This window comes from Ipomoea nil, unplaced genomic scaffold (genome assembly GCF_001879475.1).
Source record: "Ipomoea nil cultivar Tokyo-kokei standard unplaced genomic scaffold, Asagao_1.1 scaffold2957, whole genome shotgun sequence".
Taxonomy (NCBI): Eukaryota; Viridiplantae; Streptophyta; class Magnoliopsida; order Solanales; family Convolvulaceae; genus Ipomoea; species Ipomoea nil.
In genome coordinates this window covers 3,748,658-3,775,000 of record NW_017619385.1, presented here as the reverse complement: position 1 = coordinate 3,775,000, position 26,343 = coordinate 3,748,658, and the positions used below count along the sequence as shown (strand labels likewise).

Below are 26,343 nucleotides of genomic sequence, written 5' to 3'. Positions count from 1 at the left end.
ATCTATACTATATATAAAAACAAAATCATGAAATTTTAACTTCCCGCCAAATTCCTAAAAAACCTCTTTTCCCAATAAAATATATTGATATTTAATTTCTCATTCGTACAATAATTTTGGGTAAAAATTTTATTCTAAAATTATAAAATAGTGTAATACAATTCCCTTTGCACATCTAATCTATACTTCTATACTATATATAAAAACAAAATCCTGAAATTTTAACTTCCCGCCCAATTCCTAAAAAATCTCTCTTCCCAATAAAATATATTGATTTCTAATTTCCCATTCGTACAATAATTCTGGGTAAAAATTCTATTCTAAAATTATAAAATAGTATAATACAATTCCCTTTGCACATCTAATCTATACTATATATAAAACAAAATCATGAAATTTTAACTTCCCGCCCAATTCCTAAAAAACCTCTCTTCCCAATAAAATATATTGATTTTTAATTTCCCATTCGTACAATAATTTTTGATAAAAATTCTATTCTAAAATTATAAAATAGTGTAATACAATTCCCTTTGCACATCTAATCTATACTATATATAAAAACAAAATCCTGAAATTTTAACTTTCCACTCAATTCCTAAAAAATATCTCATCCCAATACAATATATTGATTTCTAATTTCTCATTCGTACAATAATTCTGGATAAAAATTCTATTCTAAAATTATAAAATAGTGTAATACAATTCCCTTTGCTCATCTAATCTATACCATATATAAAAACAAAATCATGAAATTTTAACTTCCCGCCCAATTCCTAAAAAACATCTCTTCCCAATAAAATATATTGATTTTTAATTTCATTCGTACAATAATTTTGGGAAAAAATTCGAGTATAAAATTATAAAATAGTGTAATACAATTCCATATGCACATCTAATCTATACTATATATAAAAACAAAATCATGAAATTTTAACTTTCCGTCCAATTCCTAAAAAATATCTCTTCCCAATAAAATATATTGATTTCTAATTTCTCATTCGTACAATAATTCTGGGTAAAAATTCAATTTTAAAATTATAACATAGTGTAATACAATTCCCTTTGCACATCTAATATATACTATATATAAAAACAAAATCCTAAAATTTTAACTTCACGGCCAATTTCTAAAAAATCTCTTTTCCCAATAAAATATATTGATTTCTAATTTCCCATTCGTACAATAATTCTGGGTAAAAATTCTATTATAAAATTATAAAATTGTGTAATACAATTCCCTTTGCACATCTAATCTATACTATAAATAAAAACAAAACAATGAAATTTTAACTTCCCGCCAAATTCCTAAAAAATCTCTCTTCCCAATACAATATATTGATTTCTAATTTCCTATTCGTACAATAATTCTGGGTAAAAATTTTATTCTAAAATTATAAAATAGTGTAATACAATTCCCCTTTGCACATCTAATCTATACTATATATAAAAACAAAATCATGAAATTTTAACTTTCCGTCCAATTCCTAAAAAACCTCTCTTACCCATAAAATATATTGATTTTTAATTTCCCATTCGTACAATAATTCTGGGTAAAAATTCTATTCTAAAATTATAAAATAGTATAATACAATTCCCTTTGCACATCTAATCTATACTATATATAAAAACAAAATCATGAAATTTTAACTTTCCGTCCAATTTCTAAAAAACCTCTCTTCCCCATAAAATATATTGATTTTTAATTTCCCATTTGTACAATAATTCTGGATAAAAATTCTATTGTAAAATTATAAAATAGTATAATACAATTCCCTTTGCACATCTAATCTATACTATATATAAAAACAAAATCATGAAATTTTAACTTCCCGCCCAATTCCTAAAAAATCTCTCTTCTCAATAAAATATATTGATTTCTAATTTCCCATTTGTACAATAATTCTAGGTAAAAATTCTATTCTAAAATTATAAAATAGTGTAATACAATTCCCTTTGCACATCTAATCTATACTATATATAAAAACAAAATCATGAAATTTTAACTTTCCGTCCAATTCCTAAAAAATCTCTCTTACCCATAAAATATATTGATTTTTAATTTCCCATTCGTACAATAATTCTGGGTAAAAATTCTATTCTAAAATAATAAAATAGTGTAATACAATTCCCTTTGCTCATCTAATCTATACTATATATAAAAACAAAATCATGAAATTTTAACTTTCCGTCCAATTTCTAAAAAACCTCTCTTCCCCACAAAATATATTGATTTTTAATTTCCCATTTGTACAATAATTGTGGGTAAAAATTCTATTCTAAAATTATAAAATAGTATAATACAATTCCCTTTGCACATCTAATCTATACTATATATAAAAACAAAATCATGAAATTTTAACTTCCCGCCCAATTCCTAAAAAATCACTCTTCCCAATAAAATATATTGATTTCTAATTTCCCATTTGTACAATAATTCTAGGTAAAAATTCTATTCTAAAATTATAAAATAGTGTAATACAATTCCCTTTGCACATCTAATCTATACTATATATAAAAACAAAATCCTAAAATTTTAACTTCCGGCCCAATTTCTAAAAAATCTCTTTTCCCAATAAAATATATTGATTTCTAATTTCCCATTCGTACAATAACTCTGGGTAAAAATTCTATTATAGAATTATAAAATAGTGTAATACAATTCCCTTTGCAAATCTAATCTATACTATAAATAAAAACACAATCATGAAATTTTAACTTCCCGCCCAATTCCTAAAAAACCTCTCTTCCCAATAAAATATATTGATTTCTAATTTCCCATTTGTACAATAATTCTAGGCAAAAATTCTATTCTAAAATTATAAAATAGTGTAGTACAATTCCCTTTGCACATCTAATCTATACTATATATAAAAACAAAATCCTAAAATTTTAACTTCCCGCCCAATTTCTAAAAAATCTCTTTTCCCAATAAAATATATTGATTTCTAATTTCTCATTCGTACAATAACTCTGGTTAAAAATTCTATTATAAAATTATAAAATAGTGTAATACAATTCCTTTGCACATCTAATCTATACTATAAATAAAAACAAAATAATGAAATTTTAACTTTCCGCCCAATTCCTAAAAAATATCTCTTCCCAATACAATATATTGATTTCTAATTTCCTATTCATACAATAATTCTGGGTAAAAATTCTATTCTAAAATTATAAAATAGTGTAATACAATTCCCCTTTGCACATCTAATTTATACTATAAATAAAAACAAAATAATGAAATTTTAACTTCCCGCCCAATTCCTAAAAAATATCTCTTCCCAATACAATATATTGATTTCTAATTTCCCATTCGTACAATAATTCTGGGTAAAAATTCTATTCTAAAATTATAAAATAGTATAATACAATTCCCTTTGCACATCTAATCTATACTAAATATAAAAACAAAATCATGAAATTTTAACATCCCGCCCAATTCCTAAAAAATCTCTCTTCCCAATAAAATATATTGATTTCTAATTTCCCATTTGTACAATAATTCTAGGTAAAAATTCTATTCTAAAATTATAAAATAGTGTAATACAATTCCCTTTGCACATCTAATCTATACTATATATAAAAACAAAATCATGAAATTTTAACTTCCCGCCCAATTCCTAAAAAATCTCTCTTGCCAATACAATATATTGATTACTAATTTCTCATTCGTACAATAATTCTGGGTAAAAGTTGTGAAGTGTTAAAAGTTCGGCAAGGCATAACTTTTTACTCGGTTGTCCGTTTTGGACAAATGTTTTTTTGAAATTGCGTATTTTTTCGAGATCTATCCACCGCAAACTACTGCAGGCGGTTTGCCCCACAAATTTCTAAAAAAAAAATGCTTTATTAAATAGTTTCTAAGGAAAAACTATGAGAACCTTATGTTTTATTAATGAATTTTTAAATTATTTAATTATGGTAAATTAGGGAATAATTAATGATGGTAATAGAAATCCTAGAAGAATATAGAATTGAAGAATATTTAATTATTGTTATATTATTATTGTGACTCACGGATTACAATACAAGAATATTTAATTGTGGTTATATTATTATTATTGTGTGCCTCACGGCCATTATATAATAACATAACTCGAAACGAAACTAATAATAATAATAATAATAATAATAATAATAATAATAATAATAATAATAATAATAATATAAGTGGTAAAAATAATATCTACAAGTAATTAAGTGTTAATAATAATAGTAAGAATATTAACGTAAGAATTATAACATAGAATAAATCTTAATAATTAATAACTATAGTCTAGGATTAAATTTAGAATTGTCAGGAGAAATAAGCGACCTCTGGCGAAATTAACTTTTAAATAATTATATATCGATTTAAATATTCTTAATATATTACAACAATTCCATTCCGTGCATCGCACGGGTGAAAATACTAGTTCTAAATTAAAGATCGAAATGCATATGTATTATTTTTTGTTGTAACTAATAAATTATTATTTAATTTAATAAAAGTAAAATAGAGTACTAAATATGTAACTTTAATTGGGATGAGGTTCGAACTTAGAACTTAAGACCTTTTTTTTTGAAATTAATGAATAAGTTAACGGTGAACTAACAGAAATTAACAGAAAAGATAATATTTAATGGAAAAATTAACGGATAATCATATTCATTAAAGATAAATTAGTAAATCTTAAGAAAAAATTAAAATCTGATCAATCTGAGTCATTCATTTGATTAAAAAACTTGACCGCCATTTTTTCTACCCATTATAGTAGATATATATATATAATGGATTTATTGGGACTAGGTATACAAAGCGATACTTCTCGCTGAAGCACTGGGCCCGAGGAAAGAAAACAAGCCGCAAACTATTAGCCCAAACAAACAACGTCCATCCGCAACTCAATATTGTATGCTAGAAAAAACACTACAATGAGAATCGAAGGTTAGCCTAAGGGGTTGTAGCAAGGATTTAGACCGACCAACCAGAAGGGCCTTTGTGTTTAATATGTCATGTCTTAAGCAGACCATCCTTCCCCCTTTTATATTGCCACACGCCTCTCATGCACCATCCACCTATACGACATCTATGCTCCTCAGTGTCCACCTGTAACACTTCGAAAATTTAAAACTTTTCAATCTTATAATATGAAAGTAATTCTATTAAATAAATCTCAAATGGAGTATTTTAAACATAAGGTCTAGGAGTGTTATGCCACATCTGAGCTGGAGAACTCAGATGCACAAGCTACACTAACTAAATATCCTAAAAACAATGTCAATACATATCATGGCATGTAGGCTGAAAGGAAAACTAACTATCTACGCTTCGGATCTCTAGCGTGTTCCGGAGTCTACTCATCTGTGCCTGAAAGCCAAATATATCTGTTCAGCGAATAATGCTGGTAACCCACTCTAACGCGTTAAAATACATTATAGGTATATATATATATATATATATATATATATATATATATATATATATATATATATATAGTTAATATCATCTGAGGTCCTCCGAGTATAGTGGTTTTGCCACGTTTAGTCATAAACTTTCAAATTGACCATCTGTGATCCTTCGACTTTCAAATTTAACCATTCGTGGTCCAAGTTAACCACTCATGGTCCTTCAATTATTAAATTTTAACCAACAATGGCCATTTCAAGAGGACTATGACTGGTTAAATTTTGAAACTTGAAGGACCATGGGTGGTTAACTTTGACCACGAATGGTTAAATTTGAAAGTCGAAGGACCACATATGGTCAATTTGAAAATTTAGGACTAAACGTGGCAAAATCACTATACTCGGAGGACCTCAGATGGTATTAACTCTCTCTCTCTCTCTCTCTCTCTCTCTCTCTCTCTCTATATATATATATATATATATATATATATATATATATATATATATATACACTCCTACGGGGTTCATGCATCTTCCTCCTAGGCCAACGAGTTACCGATTCAACTTGCATGCAATACACGAGACTCTTTTATCCTACGAATGGTACCCGAAACATCAAACTAGACTCATGCACGACAAACGGAGTCCGTTGGGAATGCATCTTCCTCCTAGGCCAACGGGTTACCGATTCAACTAGCATGCAATACACGAGACTCTTTTATCCTACGAATGGTACCCGAAACATCAAACTAGACTCATGCACGACAAACGGAGTCCGTTGGGACACCACGGGGGTTGGGAACATCAAACGGGGAAGCCAAAGTATCAGAGTGGGAAAAATCCAGCGGGTGGCCGGCTGGTGGAGGGCAGCCGGCGGCGTCACTTCGGGCAGCGGGTCCCCCTACCCCTACCTACCCCCCACTGACTCCTTTTCAAAATACAAGTCCCGGGATCCTCCTTGGAATCCGAAACCATGCTTAGATACTTTTAAACGCAAACGACGACACCACGTAGACAATTAATGGATCAAAAGCAAGAATCACATAGAACACATCCTATCATGACTTCTAAACATAATCAACACCCGAACATGCGAATTCCCACCCAAATATACACCAAGAACATCACAATATAAAATTCTCGATTTTACCTAGGGCTCTAATCCCGTTCAAACCATCAAGATTATAGTTCATCTTTTAATATCAAGAAACATCAAGATTTATCAAGAATATCACACAATCATCAAGATCCGCATATCATCATCAAGATTATCAAGATCACACATAAAATCATCTCATCAATTATCAAGATCATATCATAATTACCATAGAAGATTTCATCAAGACACAAGCATGTAGAAGGAGCCAAGGAAGAAGATTATAGCAAAGAAATAGGTTTTGTTGAGACATGGGTTACCTCTTAGCCTTAATTAATCCTCCCTTGGCTATTAAGGTTCTTCCCTAAAATTTCCATCCGATCGACCTCCCTAGGCTTGGTGGTGGGGAACCCCTTGGGAATACTTTTGTGTAATATAACTATGGTGGTGTTTTAATGCTTTCTAATCCCCTATTTATAGCATCAGGTAACCTAATCATAATCTGAATAGTAAAGGCCTACTTCCTTCATTCCTAGTAGATAAATAGTGTTAGGATTCCTAATTAGAATCTGACTGGTAAATGGTTTACTCTCTTTATTCCTAATATGCTTAAGACTCTGGTTTAGGCAAGGGTCTATGATCCTTGGTGGACCACATTAATTAAAGGGAATTCTAACCGAATTAAATCCTTTTTAATTATTATTAACGGAATTAATTAAATAATTAATCCGGGATTGAAGGCCGTAACACGGGGTGTTACACTCTCCCCCCTTACAAGAAGCTTCGTCCCCGAAGCTTAGAAATCCTTTTGGCATAAAGAGCCCGAATTAGTATAGTAGTACATAAGGAAAATATTATATGGGAGATATATACATGTACACATATAAATTTACTGGGTTTAAGCCTAACTATTGTGTTAGCGAAATGCATCAAATAATAAGATTATGAATAAGCAACTCATATTATGTTAATTTTATGGATGAATGATAACACAACATAGAAGTCTTACACACGGCATGTTCATTGTGTAATTAATTTATAATGATTTAACATATAGGATCACAAGTTGCACCGATCATATAATTATTATAAAGCACGTATGCACATATATCACACAGGCGAACCACATTTACGAATGGATGCAAATATTTAATAAGTAGTGTAGCATGTCGTGAGTCAGAACGCCATATATATATATATATATATATATATATATATATATATATATATATATATATATATATATATATATATATATATATATATATATATATATATATATATATATATATATGATCCCCACCTAATTATTGTGCTAAACAGGCTATACCCAATACTCACAGTTACAAAGTAACAAGCCTAATATGTATGGTAATTAACTATTATGTTATGTGTGGGACCTGCAAGTTAGCATGCCTATATGTATGCAGTCGTAATTATGCTAAATGTGCAATTTCTTAAGTTTATAGGCATAGGGTATGAAGGAATGTGAACATATTTCAAGTCTTAAATAATAACTAGTCCTATGGAAACCATAAAACACATGTATGTATTATTCAACATGTTAAACTAGTGCATGATTGACAATTAAATTCATGTACTCAACATCGTGACATAACCAAACAATTGTCATATAGATTCAGGAATGCCATCATATAACAATTGTCATACGAGACTCTAGCTTTAAAACCAAGATCAAGACTCGAGACACTATCAACAAGGCACGTTACGAATATTATAGAGACACTAGCATGCAACCTACGTTTGCAAGGCATAATAGACAAGTAAGCTCATAAATAGCAATTAAAGGCAACAATGGGATCCAATGACAATCAATTAGCAAGTAATCATCAAAGCACACAATCCATCTTCCAACCTTATACCAAGTTCCAACCTTTACTTCTCTCCATCCTTATATTAGTTCCAACCTATACCTCCAGGCCACCCTTATTCCTCCGGAGCAACTAATTAATTAAGGGAATTTAATTCTCTTTTAAGGGTAAGTAATTAAATAATTAGTTTGGGTTAGAGGCCGTAACACAGGGTGTTACACCCTCCCCCCCTTACAAGAGGCTACGTCCCCGAAGCCGGTGTGTAGATCCATTCTTTCACCCCTGGACGTCACGTATTTTGGCCTCCTGTTTAGGAAATGCGGCTCCATGTGTCGTTTTTGCTGGGGGTAGAGTTGAGCTTGTTGAGGTGGTGTTTGGAAAGTTTGGGTCTACCTTGGTTTCCTGCTCCCGAGCTAGATGCACCGCGTGTGCCCAATATGGCCTCGATTGCTGCCATTCTCTGATCTAATGCGTGCGTTGCGTGGATTAGGGACGAGAACCCTTCATCCATGATTTGGTTTTGCCGGGTGAGTTGCGCGAGGATGCGTTCATTGACGGTTCTTTCATCTGGACCTCCTGGATTCCCTCTCTCTTGTGCGAGTGCAGGTGGGTTAGGCTCGCTATCTTCCTCATGTTCCTCTTGTTCTTCTTGTTCCCCACATTCTTGCACTGCCCGCCTTAGTTTCTTGTTGGAGATTTCTAACTGATCGACCAACTCTCGTCGTTCCTCCTGGGCTTTAGGCAAACTTCCTCGAGGGTGATGTATTGTCCCTCTCCGATATAGTAGATGTCGTTGCGGCGGAGGTTCTGGGCATTGAAAACCATCCCGCTTACGGGTTTGATTTCCGTGTGGCTTAGGTCCACCCCTTTCTTTTCCATGACCCAACTTAGGGTCATCCCGTAGGGTAGACTAAGCCGGTTGCTGGACTTGCAAAATTCCATGTGTTTTAGCATAAGGGCGGGTAGATTGAACTTGACTTTGTGTTTCAGAAAGTAGGCAAAGGTGCACTCTAAGCTCCCCACGTCTTTGCTCTTGTTGTTTGTGGGCAACAAGCTGTCAGTTACAATCATGACTAGCAACTTCTGTTCAGCGGTTAGCCATTTCCTGTTTGGCCGGGTAGCCGAGGTGAAGCCATCTTCCCTTCTTAGTAGGTACCCGAGGTAATCCTTGTACCCTGTGTCTTGGGTACCGATCCATGCCTTCCGGTCGTAATCTGACACACCCGTGGTAGTCAGTTCCATGAGTTTGGCCACGCGGCCTTCGGAGAGCACTATTTCTTTGCCGCGGACCTTGGTGGTGATTTCCAACTTGTCACCCCGTTTGACGGCTACCAAGTGGCGATAGAATTCTTTCACCAACTCGGGGTACATATCTCCTTTGATTGTGAGATAGGTATCCAAAAGCCCTTGGAAATTAAGCATGTCAACTAATTCTGGAGAGAATTGGTCAGGTTCGAGGGCTTTACCTCCGATCACTGTGTAGTCGGCGTTGTTCTATTCCGGGGTCCGAATCCCAATGGGCTTCTTTGGCATTGCGAGATTTTTCCCCAAGGTGGTGTTTTTCCGGCGACGCTTTTCCCGGCGAGGCTCCGGCGAAGCTTTCCGGCGGTGAAGCGGCTTGGTGTTTTGGGGTTGATAGCGGGGCGCGACTGGCCTGGCGGAGTGGAAGGTTGCGTTGGCAGCGGGAGAGCGATGGGCGGCGTCCGGGCGTCGCGTGGCAGTGGGCGAGCGACGGGCGGCGTCCGGGTCGATGACGGCAGGCGTGTGGGGGGTAGCGTTGGTCGATCGCGGTGGCGGCCGTCGATGGGAGCGGGGTGGCGATTGTCGGAGGGCTTGATAGCAGCGCGGTAGTAAATTGCGGAGGTGAGGGGGCGTCGGCGGTTTGTGGAGAGGGAGAGAGAGAGAGAGAGAGAGAGAGAGAGAGAGAGAGAGAGAGGGAGGATGTGTGGTATGAGGAAGAAGGAGGGTTTTTGATTTGGGGGTTTTTTGTGGGTTTTAGGGATTTAGGGGGGTTTAAGAAGGGAGTGTTCCCTTAAGGTTTCAAGAAATACTTATAACCTTGTGGTTAAAGCTATGGTCTTATAAGTGAGAGGTTTAAGGTTCCATTCTTATTGGTAACATTAGTTTTCTTTGTTGTGCAGATCCTTTGGATCTTTTCTTATCTTCCTTTTGACCCAAAGTGGTAAGAGGTTTGACCAAGCCCTCCTTGTTGAACTCTTGCCTCCATTGTGTGTTGATTTTCCGATTCTTGGGTTCATGGGGAATGTTTTAGTCCCTCTTTTCATGCTAATTTAATTGACTTTGTCCTTTATTCGTAATAATTTCTAAGTAACTAAACTAAATAAGTGGTTTTACTACGAGGGTGGTTTACAGGAGTTCACTGATCATTCTAAGCAGAATTCTTCTCCCTGGTTTTCTTCCAATTGATTCACGGGGTCCTCGTCTCCTGGGGCCACGTTTTCTTCGTCGAAGTTACCTTTGTTTTCAAGATCGGCTTGAGTGCGGCTCATGACGAATACTTTTCCGGGAGCACCGTAATTCCCTTGATTGTTTGCGCCCCCGTGTTGGCCCATAATTGTAGGGCGCGAGTTTGGGGGTTGAGTGCACTGGAAAGACTTGTGTCCTTCTCCCCCACAGTTGAAGCATCGCCAGGGGGGAACCCCAGGCAGTCCTTGCCTCTATGGTCCTTGTTGCATCTTCGGCAAAGGAAGGGCCTTGCATTAGTTTCGTTGTTCCTTAGGGGTGGCCCTTGGCCAGCTGGGTTGCTTGGTTTTGTGTTAGTGTCGTTTCTCGTCCTTTTTACAGGTGGTGCCCCTCCTCCCGTGTTCCTTTTATGAATCTATTCCTGGACTTCTCGTTGTAGTAGTTGGATTCGATAGAGGTTGGCGGCACTGGTGTAAGCTTCGTTGAGGGTTTGGGGTCCGCTCACGATTAGGGCTTTTCGGGATTCGAAATTGAAGCCTGACACAAACTTCTCTATCTTGGTTGTCTCTATAGGGACCAATTCGGGTGCGAAACGGGCCAGTTCGAGGAACCGTTTGTGATACTTCATGACAGTGGCCATCCCTTGTTTTAAGTGGAGGAATTCCTCGTACATGGTCGCCCTTACGTGTGCGGGATAGAACCGTTCTCATAGTCGTGTCTTTACGCTTTCCCAGTTGAATCTCGGTTCTTGTCTGTAAGCGGGTCCCTCGTGGATCCACCAAAGGTCGGCCTCGTGTCCGAAGTAGAAAGAGGCTATTTCTACACTGCGCTCCTCTGGGCATTCCACTAACCCGAGTATTTTATCGAAGGTTCGAATCCATTCTTCAATGATCGTGGGGTCTTCTTCCCCTAAGAAGATGGGTGGCCGATGGGTTGAGACTTGTCGAGTGATATCCGAGTTCCCGTTTGGCGGTGGTGGTGGTCGGTTGTTGTTACGGAGGGCTATGTCGCTCAGTGTCTGGGCGACTTGAGTTAGTTGTTGTAGAGTCTGAGCCAGAGGATCGTGAGTGGTGGCTTCGGGGGTCCTTGATTGCCTTCTGTTTGGTGCCATGTCGATGGTCTACAGGGCCAATGTTTATTACAATGATGAGTTAGTGTATTGCACCCTTGCCTTGATACGATAAGCGTAGGGGGAGTTCTTTAAAGTGTAGAATAGAGTGAGGGGGAGTTATGTAATGATAGGTGGGCTCACAATCTTACCGCGCGTCCTAAGATCCCTGAATCCTATGTTCCTAAATACCTAGAGTTCAAGCTTAATGTCCTAAAGTCTTGTCTTAAGAGTCTTATCCTAGGGACTAGGGTCAAACTTAGGCTCTGATACCAACTGTAACACCCCTAAAATTTAAAACTTTGAATACTTACTATATAAAGGTAATATTATCATTAAATTCCAAAACAGAGCATACTAGTCATAAGTGTTTGGGGTGCTATGCCACATCTGAGCTGGAGAACTCAGATGCATAGGCTAAACTATCTAATTATCCTCAACAACGTCATTACATCATTATGGCACGCAGACCGAATAGAAAACTAATTAACTAAGCCTCGGGTCCTCTAGCGCGCTCCGGAGCTAATCGTCTGTGCCTGAAAGTCAAATATATCTGTTCAGCGAATAATGCTGTAACCCACTCCAACGCGTTAAAATACGATATATATATATATATATATATATATACATACATACATATAGGAAAACCATTTTGAAGCCGGAAGATATATACTTAGTAGACTCTAGTTTTAAAACCGAGAATAAACTCAACAAGTAGGGACAGACACATTCAACAGATATAATCATGCATATAAAGATACTAGCATATATCCTAAGGTCACAAGACTATTTCACATCATTCATATCATTATTTAATCATTATCTTAACACATAAGCACACTTTGGTGGCGCCACAGGACCAATCACATTCCCATACATGAGGGTCAGCGCATATAGCGCTAACACGGCCCCGCAGCACCCTGCCTCGTATCGCAACACGAAGGGGTTGATGCAACCAAGCGATGAACCGCAGCTCATCATAAAGTTTGATCGCAACCAAACGGTGGACCGCAGCCCTATATAATATTTATATACCTGACCGATCGCAACCGGCCTGGTTAACAGCCGATGGTTCTCAACCCATCCAACTGCCCGTATAGCCAATTTGATCGCAACCGAATTGGGGTATCATGCACACATAACACATAGCAAGCACATGCAACCCACATTAGCACATTGGGAAGGGGGAGAAAACGTATAAATAAACTTATGCGTGGTCATCCACATACTAGGAATATTCCTAAGGGGTTCATACATCTTTCACCTAGGCCGACGGGATACTAATTCAACTAGCATGCAATACACAAGACTCTTTTATCTTACGAATGGTACCCGAAACATCAAACTAGACTCAGGCACGAAAAAAGGGGTCCGTTAGGACACCTCGGGGGTCGGGGAAACATCAAACGGGAAATATCACCATCCCACACTGGGGAAACCAGCGGGCGGGCGGTGGGTGGAGGACCACCCGCCGGCGGCGTGCTTCTAGGCAGCGGGTGCCCGGCGGGCAATCACCTGCCCGCCGGCTGCCCGCTGCCGGCGACACCAATAGGGGCAGCGGGTAGGTGGCGGGTTCCCCTACCCCCACTGACTCTTTTGCAATACTTTGGTCCCGGGATCTTTCGTGGAAGCCGAAACTATACTTAGACATTTTTAAACACAAACGATGACACCACGTAGTCAAATAACGGATCAAAACCAAGGATCACATTTAAATACATCCTAACATGACTTCTAAACATAATTAACACCCTATCATGCGAAATCCCACCCAAATATACCAAGAATATCACAATCCGAAATTCACGATTTAACCTAGGGCTCTAATCGTATTCAAATCACAAAAATCATAACTTTATCTTTAAAATCAAGAACATCGAGATTTATCAAGAACAACACACAATTATCAAGATCCTCTTATAATCATCAAGATTATCAAGATCAACACATAAGATCATCTCATCAACATCAAGATCATATCAATATCATTATAAAGATTTATCAAGACACAAGTATAGAATTGTATATCAAAAGGAGCCAAGGAAGAAGATTATAGCAAGGAAAATAGGTTTTGTTGAGACATGAGTTACCTCTTAGCCTTAATTAGAATCCTTGGCTATAAAGGTTCTTTCTCTAAGATCTCCTCTTCTTGATTTCTCCTAGGGAAATTCTTGGGAATTCTTGTGTGGTGAAATCTATTGTGATGTGAATTCTAGGTGCCTCCTATGTCCTTATATATATATATATATATATATATATATATATATATATATATCTAAGAGTCCTAATTAGGATCTGAATGGCATGGTTTACTAATTCTATTTCTTATAGGACTAAGGGTCTGGTTTAGGGATAAGGGTCCATAGTCTATGGTGGACCCTAACTAATTAATTAAGGGAATTTAATTCTCTTTTTAAGGGTAAGTAATTAAATAATTAGTTTGGGTTAGAGGCCGTAACACGGGGTGTTACAACCACCATATTGTTGCATCGATCCCAGAAGAAATACTTGGGATCATCTACATTCGGCATCTTGATAACTCCATTAACAAACCCAAATTTGTTCTTCGAAGACAAGGCAACCTTCATTGCACGTGCCCATTCATGATAATTTTTTCCATCTAGCGCGGCAGACACCAATTCAAGTGTCGGATTCTCATTTGCGTGGAGATAGTAAGAGCTGGTGGTGTCGTTAGGGTTAAAATGGGGCAGATTTGCAACAGTCGTGGACCATATTGGTGTCGGAATAGGGTTAGGGATTGGATTCTTGGTAGAAATTGGGTGAGGCATTGAGCTGGAAGCACCTGGTGGTCGTATCGCATTGGTTGAGGGCAACGTCCACGCCATTGTCGAGCACTAAAGCTCTGATGCCATATCAAGAATTTAGAAGAGAAAGAAGACTTGGAGAAAAAGAATATTCATTCATCATGTACAGAGGCTTAGTTTTTGGTTTATATACAGAGAGGGAAGAAGACATGAACTGCTCCTAACTAACTAACTAACTGTTATGAACAGTAAAACCAGAAAGCTAACTCTCTAGACTTTGGCTGCCAGCTTGATTATTCTCTAATATGATGATGATGGTGATGGTGATGGTGATGGTGTAGGTCTATTTTTAAAAGGGACTTAAAATGAATTTTTATTTAATAATTAATAAGAAATTTATACAAACTTTAGGAAACCATGCATCTTCTATTAATTATATGAAATTATAAATTTAGTACAACATCAATTTCATAGAAATAGAAACATTGACTTATATATACGGTAATACCAATTACACAACAATTTATGAAACACAACTGGAAATGTAACACTCAATGAAAATAAAGTCTTTGAAACAGGCAAACAACATAGGACTTGTAAATTATTCAACTTTAATTTAGTTTAATGTCTCCCCATGTTACATACTATAACATGAGGATGCACAAAGTCTCCATAGATCAAAGATGTATATTTAATCTTTATCTTATTCTGACGTTTGATCCACTGATGTATATATTTGAACTTTAAAGCCATCAAGAAAAGCCAAGCCTGGTTTTCGAACTATATTCCCTTCGTCTACAACCTTCCACCTAGAATAAAAATTACAAAAAATAAATAGAATTTGGTTAATAAAAACAAATAAAGTTAAAATGTAATTACGAATTTAAACAAAAGTGAAATTAATGGTAATTAATTACTTGTATTTTGTGACCAAGTAATGAAGCATTATGGCCATTGCAAGCTTTGCAAACTCAGCACCGGCACAAAGCCTTTGAACCCCGCCGAAGGCCATGAATTTCTTCGATCCCGCATGTAACTCTTGCCCCTTTTTAGCCAGGGACAAAATTTAACGCACATTAAAGTAATGAAAATAAATATTGAAACAAAGAGGTATTAATTAAGAATGGGAAAAATTTTGGTCGCAATTTTAAGACACTAACAACATGTTTGGTTCATGGAATAGGTCAAGAACGAAATAACATTCCTAGGAATAGACATACTCCATTGTTTATTTTACCTTTTTTTTTTTTTTTTTTTTGAGAATAGCATTCCTAGGAATGAGTTATTCCCTTTGTAGAGGAATATTCATTCCTAGGTGACGTATGGTAAATAACTATTCCTATGTTCTCAGGAATAACTTTTGTATTACAATACCAAAATTACTTTCTAGACTCAAATCTACAATACCAAAATTACTTAATTGCGTAATGTTTATCACTTACATTCCATCTAGAGGGATTGAATGAAAGAGGATCATCGTACTTCTCTGCACTTAGATGAACAGATGATGGGCAAATCATGAACACCCATCCCTTCGGAATTGTATATCCTGCATTCATCAGTGCATATAGGTTTTGTATTTAGCACGCAGACATTTTATTTGAAACCAATATAGAATATTAGTTTAGTTTAAACTCGAGAACTACAATGTAATGATAATTACGTAAAAATAATCGTATCAAAGCATATAATCACTATAGAACTTGGTATGAAATAAACATATGGACCAAAATTGTCATTTTACTAATACTCGTGGAACTAAAATTGGTATTTAAATGTGCTACATTATTAATTAAAATTGAAAATTTAGAATATCAATTTAAAAATGACAAAAATTTTAGTTGAGTTTGCACAATAAGCCGGATAGTCCAATGGTTTAGAGTAATTGAGCCCGACTAAAAAAATTAATTATCTTGAACTAATAAGCTCGACAACTCAATAAGGCTAACCCAAAATCGAATGAGCTGGCATGATTGATATCCTTGGTCAAAGGTAAATTTGTCCCATTTTTACATACAAAATATATAAAGTTTGTACTTGCCTTTTATCTGGAAATCTTGCACCACTTTTCTTAAGAGTCCTGGAGCAATATTTGCTAGCCTAACGGTTTCATTTATAACCTGTTTCCACATACACAAAATGTGAAGATTACTTTAATATCCCAAAAAAGGACAAAGGCCGGAAGTTTCTAATTTAGAGAAACATATCAAAAAATTTCACCATCACTATATAACCTGTATATAATTAATAAATAGATTACTTTTTAATGCATGCGAAGTTGACCAATTCAGTATAACTAATAAATAAAAATTGGCCCATACAGTAATATTCTTTTGATTAGTAAACTAACCATGTGCGTGAACTTCATCGACCTATATTCTTTCCATGTAATGCTGGATTCCTTATCTTCTCTGGCTGCAATAATTTTCTCATGCTCCTCCTAGTGTAATTGCATCAAATACCTTACCATTAATCATTGCATGTTTCTATATATTGAAAAACTTAAATAAAACTAATCTGAAGAGGTTGAATCCCAATCTCAAGAGCTCCAAACTCCCGCCCGACAGAGCATTTGGGAGAATGTAAATCACGGAGACTCAATGGCTCAGCAGACAGGCCGAGCCAAATGCCGGTGCAGACAAGGGATATGTCTACTTTAGGCATAATTCCCACACTGTTGGGACCGAGGTTCGAAATTTAGTTTCTTCTCCCAAATACTGCCTTAGTGAAATAAAGTGACCAAAATGCAAATTACCTGTAGTTGTTTTAAGACGTGAGGATGTTGATTGAGGAACTTCAAGGCTAATGTTATGGCGGTAGAAGTGGTTTCGTATGCAGCAAAGATAAGCATACAAATTACATCCACTGCAATTTTTTCTGTTAGAAATGAGTCCTCTTTGTCTATTTCACTTAGTACATAATCCAAGAAATCTTTCTTATTGTTCTTCTTGCAGCTGGATTGTCTCTCGTTTAACGTTTCCTTAATTAACTTGATCGCATTTTTACGTCCCTATATATATAAGCGCAACGATTATTTTCCTTATGCGAAAAATAAAAGGCAAAAATTTGTGTAAGACAGTCTCACAAATCCTTCTCCATAAGACGGGTAGAGTCAAATAAAAATGTAATAGTTATACTCAAAAATATAATACTAATCAGAAATGAAGTGTTAAACACTTATAAGGGGAGTGTAATGCTTTTGATAAAAATATAACAATTTTACGTTATGATTTAAAAATATTATATTTTTCATCAAAGGTATTTATATTGATCTGAACGTCCTTTTCCAAATAACAAATACTTTATTCTTGACTAATATTAATGAACATTTTTTTAGTATAAATTTTACATTTTTATATTGATCTGATCTAGCCGATCTGTCTATGGATAACGATTTGTGACGGTCTCACACAAATATGATCCAAAATCAAATAGTATGAAGTTTGGTAAAATTTTCATAATGTATTAAAAGAGGCACCTGCATGGAAGCATAAAAGGACGTTCCGGGGACATAGAAAGGAAATGATATAAACCCTTCCATAAAAGCTTTATAATACTTTCTAAGCCCCATCGCCTTCTTCTCATCGTAACTCAAAAATTTGCTGGCAGCAAGTTTGAATAACATCTGTGCAAAAACCAAGAATTAATTTCAAGAAAGGTAACCCGGCCCTAATCTCCGATGATGAGACCGTCTCTTAAATTTTTATTTGTGACATTGACTCACACAATGTAAGTTTCATTATTTACATGTGAAAACATGCAAATATTATATAGATTTTATTTTTTATTATCAACACAATATTATTATACTTACAATTTCAGTAGCTTTTTTAATGTCCACGTAGGAGAGACCATTCCACTGATCCAAATGTTGACGAGCCGTTTGGTCCATCTCGGTCAGCAACGTTTCTTTAAGGTTTTCGGGGCCGACGAGGTTAAGAGCCAGGTTTCTTAGGTACTTGTGGGAGTCGCCATGATAGACCGTAAAGCCTTGTGGTCCTGTGATTTTAGCAGCGCTTTCTGTGTACCAACAATGGACCAACTTCCCTTCTTGTTGGAATATGAAATTGTTGATTTCTGGATCCGTTGACACAATCACTTTTTGTCCAACTATGCTTGTCCGAAACAGTGAACCGTACCTGAAAAATATATTCAAACTCATAAGTATACTTTTACGGGGTGTTTAGTTGGAAGGAAAGAATTAGAGAGGAAATAAATTCTAATTCAGCAAGAAAAAAAAAAAAAAGAAAAAGGTAAGAATAAAGTATGGATTCAAATTACATTGTTTGGTAGGAGTAATAGGATTTTTGGAAATGAATGGGAAGGAAAAAAATGATATAAAGACTAAATATCCTTATATTATAATAATAATAATAATAATAATAATAATAATAATAATAATAATAATAATAATAAAAAAGGGTAAATTTGTAATTCTCTTCATTTTTCATTTGCAATCCTTCAAAATTAAAATATTTGGCTATCCTACCTCCTATTCTAATATGTATGGCCAAACTTTAAAAGTAAATAGAAAGGGGAAATTTTAGAAAAAAAAATGGCTCAAGTTTCTTTTATTTCAACTACTTAATATAGTTAAAATATCACATATATTTTTTCTGGTGGTAAAATAATCACGGATAGTCTGATATTCTAGAATTAACAATAATAAAAGTTGTTAGAAACGTTTCTATTATATTGTTATATATCTGTATGCTTATAAAATATGTTTCATCCATCTAGATTTACACGACTATCTCTATATTCTTATACTTGAATTAGAAACTAAAATCCATGCTAGTTTTATAGTTTACCTTGTCACTCTCTGTTGAATGAAGGGTGGGATACCTTGGAGGGAGTGAGAAGTGAAGAATTGGATGGATTCACCAATGATTGGAAAACCCATTGAGCTAGCCAGGAGGGAGCAACCCTTTGCACTTTGGGTTTCTCCATCTATACACCCAATGAGCAATCGCAATAACTAGAAAAGAAATAAGGTACATAACAAGCCATGCCATTTCGCTACTATACTTTGATGAAGTGAATGATATATGGTCTAAGTTTGCTAACCCCACTTATATAGTGTTGAGGTAGTACTCCAAGAGTCCAAGATGTCATTTCAAATAAATAAATAAATAAATTCCTATGATGTTGACACTACACGTGATCAGAAAGCTTCTCAAGAATCCAAAGGGGTAGTTTAATTAAGTGGCAAATGAGCTCTCTTTGTAGGGAGAATTTCAGAATAATTTGGGTTCGATTTTCACAAGTAACGGTTTTTCTTGGGCAAACTTCCAAGGCCTTCTGGAACGAACGGGGATTAGTTGGGTGGACCTTTACACCAAAAAAAAAAAACAAAAACAAAAACAAAAAAAAAAAAGAAAGCTTCTCACAACAATAAAAACGAAAATCATCACCCGGCCCCGCCTAATAAATCAGTTGCTATATCATGGACCACGAACCTCATTGTATTGTGGACCTTGATTCTAAACACATTCATATTATGTGCCTATAATTAATACATTATGTACTTATTATAATTGGGTCCATTTTAAAATCAGAAAAATATTTTTCAAAAGATGAGTCATTTTTTATTTTCTATTGTTTGGCGGGATGTCGAAAAACTATATCTTTTTTTTTTTTATATATTTTTCTAAAAGTTAAAAAGTTACACTTTCTCTGTTTGGTTCATTTTCTTGAAAAATGAACATAAATTCGAAGTATATTATAAAGTTATTTGTTATACAATATTATTTATTTTAACAGTGCTAGTAATAATTGAAATATATAATAATAATAATCATAATTGAAATACACGCTCCAACACAATCAATAATGTTTTTTTATTCCAATCAACAATTTTTTTTTTTTTGAGTGCTACTAATTTTGTTACAATGCAGTATCTATTCACCTACTCGCCTCCTCTGAGGCTCAAACTCACAACTTTCTAGACTCAAATCTACAGCATCTCATATGGAAGTGCAAATTGGTGCCTTTAGACTACAAGGCCTGGCCAATTAGACAAAAACTAGTCTTAGATTAATAAACTAATAAAGTCTCATCTTTCTAACCAACATAAATACAAGTTGTAATAGTCTACCTCAAAAAGTCATCAATACATATCTTCTTCTTCATCTTAGAACTTTCAGCCTTAAAAGTTTTATCTTCTACCTCATTTTTCATCAAATATTTAAATGCTTTACACAAATCCATGACCTAATTACTTGTTCATAAAGGTCATTTTCATTGATGCCATAATTGACTTTTGACCCTCCTTCATATCTCAATAATTTAATTATTGGAACTTGGTTCAAGTATCATATATATATATATATATATATATATATATATATATATATATATATTCCATTCAGGTTCAAACAAGCCTTCTCATGCGAACTTGTAAACTAAAAGAATGCATCGTAAATATTAAATGAATGCACCAGAACTATTATATACATGGATGCACCAAAATTACTACACGAATGCATTGCATCATCTGCGCGTCCTCCAGGCATGCCTAGGAGTAGTTGATGTGCATTCATGTAGTACTTACGGTATATTCCTTTAGAAGTTCATAGGTTTGCATAGGAAGACTAGTTCTCTTTTGAACGCAACTCTATATATATATTGTAAAACTTAGTTTAGTACTAATGCATAAAATTTATATATTTATGAACTACTTAAAAAGTCCTGTTAAAATAAAAAGTCAAGCTTACAAATTTTTTAAAAATTTAAAAAGTATAAGTACAGAACTTATTTGATAGCTAGCTGAAAAGTAAAATGAAATAACGGTACAACAGGAAATAGTAAGAACTGGTATATTACTTAGGTAAAATTGCTTTTTCCGTCCCTAAATTATACAATAATTATAGAATTTGTCCCTAATTGTTAGTTATGTTTACTTTTCATCACTAAGCTATTATTAACGTTGCACTTTTTGTTCCTTTACTAACAAAATATTAGGGATTAAATTTGTAACTTTAGTATAATTTAGGAACGGAAAGTGAACACAAAAAGAATAAAATGACGAAAAGTGCAACACTAATGATAGCTCAGGGACAAAAAGTGAGCACAAGTAACACTTAGGGATGAATTTTACAATTACCGTATAACTTAAGGGCAGAGGACAATGAATATGCAATTGTTATTCATATTTCAATATTAACAAAATAGTAATGGAATAAGGGTCAAATAGGTCACTCAACTGCATACCAAATAGCAATTAGGCCATTGAACTCAATTGCATTTTTTTTGAGTTCAATAGCCTAATTGCAATTTGGTGTGTAGTTGAGTGGCATATTTGACCCTTATTCCTATAGGAATTAAGTACAATGACCGAGTTTATCTTGTATTGTGAATCTTAGTATAAAACAATAGCGTTTTACTTAATATTATTTTGCCTGGTCTTTTTTTAGTAACCATATTTTACAACCGATTTTTAGGGACGGAGGACTAAAAGTGTCCAACGACCAATAAACATGGATACAAATTGACAATTTTTTTTATGGAGGACCAAAACTGTCCTAACGCCTAATAAGTCTAGAACTATAATATATATATATATATATATATATATATATATATATATATATATATATATATATATAGAGGGAGAGAGAGAGAGAGAGAGTTGCGTTCAGGTGCGAATGGCGCGCCCAGGAGCGAAATGCGAATAACTCAGCGCACGCCACGCGTTCAGATCTAGGTGCACTTATATATAGTTATAACTACGTGTACCTAGGTGAAAGTAAGTGCACCCGATCAATGAATATTAACAAGGCAAAAGTACATGCACTTATAAGTGAAAATAGGTGCCCTTGTAGGTGAAAGTAGGTGCACCCGATCAATGAATGTTAACAAGACAAAATTACATGAAATAAATTGTATTACAAATGCATGTAAAATGTATTATATGTGCAAGTAAAATTTATACTGAGTATCAATACTAAGTGCACCTGACGTTATAACTAGGTGCATCTGTAGTTATAAGTAGTTGCACCTAGGGGCACGAATCTTAACAAGGTAAAATTACTTGCACTTATAGGTGAAAGTAGGTGCACTTCTAAGTTAATTTACCTGCACTTTTTACTTGCAAAGGTACACCAACTACTTGCACTTATAACACATTTACATGCACCAAAATTCGAGTTATTCACGAAAATGCCACCGCGTTATTTTTTTAAAATTACATCTAATTCGTTGATCTGAGCACGTGGATGGCTAGCATGCATTCGCATTTCTCTCATGGGCGCCTATTCGCACAGGAGTGCGACCCTCTATATATATATATATATATATATATATATATATATATATATATATATATATATATATTTGTAAATTATTTAAGTAAGTAGTTTCATAAGGTGATTGAATGATATTTGCACTTCCACTTACCTTACCATATTAATAAAAGGTGGATAAAAAAAAATCGAGGTTGCGTTATCCAAACAAATATATCCTTATCTTGAAAAGAATAAAGAAAGAGCAATTTCAATTGAATCTTCTACTTATTTAGTAAAGATTTTGTTAAACGTTAATGTCATTCATTTATAATTAAACAAAAATATTATCATATTCCTTAGATGCCAATCTTAGATGGAAATGAATATGCCGAACCCAAAAGCCCGAAAAATTTTAGGATTAGGCCAAGAAAGAAAGAGCCGGCAAATTATATCGTGCACCGCGGTGCATAATCGATTATGCACCGCGCATCAAAACGACGTCGTTTTATTTAATGAAAAGAAACGGAATTCGTTTTGCATCGTTCCGCAAAAAATAACTCTGTTCTTCAGTTTCATTTTGTATACACTGCAGTTTCAGTTCAACCCAACTATAGTTTTATTTCAGTATAACTACAGTTTCATTCAATATTTATACACTCAAATATGTGAAAATGTTATTTAATTTTATTTTATATACACTATAGTTTCATTAAAACACAATTATATGATCATTTCGATATAATTACAACTTCATTGTACAATATACACTCAAATATGTGAAATGTTATTCAGTTTCATTTTATATATACTGCAGTTTCATTTCACTACAACTACAATATCATTTTGATATAACCGCAGTTTCATTTGATAATATAAAAATAATACGTGAGGCAGTGTCGGTTTAGATACACTGTAATGTCACTCCGTTAACACTAACAGCACGTTGTTTCTTTACTTAAAAAAACGGCGCCGTTTTGATGCACAGTGCATAATCGATTATGCACCGCGCTCCACAATATAACTACTGGAAAGAGCCTTCCTACCCATTTCAATTGAATATTCTACTTATTTAGCAAATTGATATATCTTTATAAGTTATAACTAAGATTTTGTTAAGCGTTAATGTCATTCATAAAGAAGAAAGAACTTATTTGATAGCTAACAGAAAAGTAAAATGAAATAACGGTACAAAACGAAATAGTAATTAAGAACTAGTATATTACTTAGGCAAAATTGCTTTTTCCGTCTCTAAATTATACGATAAATTATAGAATTTATCGTTAATTGTTAGTCATACTTATTTTTCATCACTAAGCTATTATTAATGTTGCACTTTTTGTTCCTTTACTAACAAAACATTATGGACTAAATTTGTAACTTTAATATAATTTAGGGACGAAAAGTGAGCGCAAAAAGAATAAAATGATGAAAAGTGCAACACTAATGATAACTCAGGGACAAAAAGTGAGCACAATTAACACTTAGAGACGGATTTTACAATTACCGTATAACTTAAAAATGAAAAATGCAATTTTCCCTATTAATTAAACATATACTTTTCTTTATTCCTAGACTAAGCACAATGAATACCCAATAGTTATTCATATTTCAATACTAACAAAATAGTACTTAAGTACAATGACTGAGTTTATCTTGCATTGTGAATCTTAGTATAACACAATAGCGTTTTACTTAACATTATTTTGCCGGGACTTTATTTTTTTCCTTCTTCTTGTCTGTTATTCGATATATTTCGATTTTTTTTTTGCTTAATGGTGAAACAATTAAATTTACTTTTTAAAGTTTTCTCTCGGCATTTGAGTATTTACCATTGTGTTCAGTTATGGAGTAATCGAAAAATGAGACATTTGACATGATGTAGACCTTAACCCACAATAGTAATGAATTATGAATAAATGATTTTCTTAATTAATAATGGAATTATGGAATGTAGAAAAGGGTTGTGACACAAAATTTAATACTTTTTCCGTGTCATTTTATGTATTAGGATCGATTAAAGAGGAATAACTAAAGTTATTTTAAATTAAATTTTGGGTTAATTCCACCAAAGGTCCTTTGTATTTGGTGGCAATTCTAAAGTTAGTCCCTGACTATCGTTTTTATCATTTAACATTTTAGACTATTTTTATGGACACTTTTAGTCCTTCTCATGTTTTTTTCTATTTTTAGTAAGAGCATTTTTATCTTATTTTTCATATTTTTCATTTGTTATTTTTCCGGTTTAATCAGTTTAATTGGTTTAGAACTTTACTAAAAATCGGTTGAAAAATATGGTTACTAAAAATCAGAGGTTACCTAAAGTTCTAAACCAATTAAACCGGTTGAAACCCGAAAAATAACTAACAAAAGAAAAATATGAAAAGACAAAAAATGCCCTTACTAAAAATAGAAAAATCATGAGAAGGACTAAAAGTATCCAAAAAATAATAGTCTAGGATGTTAAATGACAAAAACGATAGTCTGGGATTAAATTTGAAATTGCCACCAAAGACAAGGGACCTCATGTGGAGTTAACTCTTAAATTTTCTATAAGATTAAGTATACTGTTAGTATATAAATTTATATATTTAGAAACTATATTAAAAGTACTATTAATCACACAAAAGAATTAATTTAATTTGGTGTACTTTTAATGTAGTACAATAAAGAGTTGATTTGACTAATCTATCTATACTAATATAAAAATAAAATCCTCAATTTTAACTTTCCGCCCAAAACAGTCATATACTATTAAGATTTGCGTAATATTATAAAATAGTGTAATACAATTCCTAATAGAATATATTGTTTCCTACTTTCATATTTGTACTGCAATTCTACATTAAAATTCTTATTCATAAGACAATACAACAATATTAAAATTCATATTCCTATTCAACAATATTATATTAATCCTTTTCCTGTTAAAAATTATATTCTCCATTATTAGTTTTATAATTCTCCGTTAATTCTCTGTTAAATGTACTAAATTTCAAACTCCCATTAAAACTCAACTCTCTGGTTGAATTATTAAGATTTAAAGGCACAAGTGTCAAATAGACCCATCTACTACTGCGAAGTGCTCAATTTCCACCACGAACTAAATTAAGTGTCAAATAGGCCCATCTACCAGCTAAATTTGTTCGATTAACATTTTTTACAGGTTGCTAGCAGGTTGCCTATCTAATTATTAAAAATAAATAAATAAAAATCCTTAAAAACATGCATGTTTAATTCCCCGGCCTGTATCTTCCGGTAATCACATAGAAAAACCTAATTCCATACAACACTGATAAACCTAGTTAAAATCAAACTCAATCTCCCAACTTCATGTTGTACTCAAACACTCCTAAATCACCTACAAATATAGCCCAAAACCCAGCACTCCATCACCAAGACTAAAACAGAAGATTGAGGAAGAACAAATTGGAGCTTGGCTTTTCAATCAGCTAAAATTTATATTATCACATTTTTCTTTATCAAACAAGCTTTTATCTGCAGTGAT

General features: G+C 34.0%; 1 pseudogene; it reads right to left on the bottom strand.

Moving 5' to 3' along the window:
- Window positions 1–15,019: 15,019 nt before the first annotated feature.
- LOC109162840 lies at window positions 15,020–19,666 on the bottom strand (annotated as a pseudogene).
- Window positions 19,667–26,343: the final 6,677 nt, after the last annotated feature.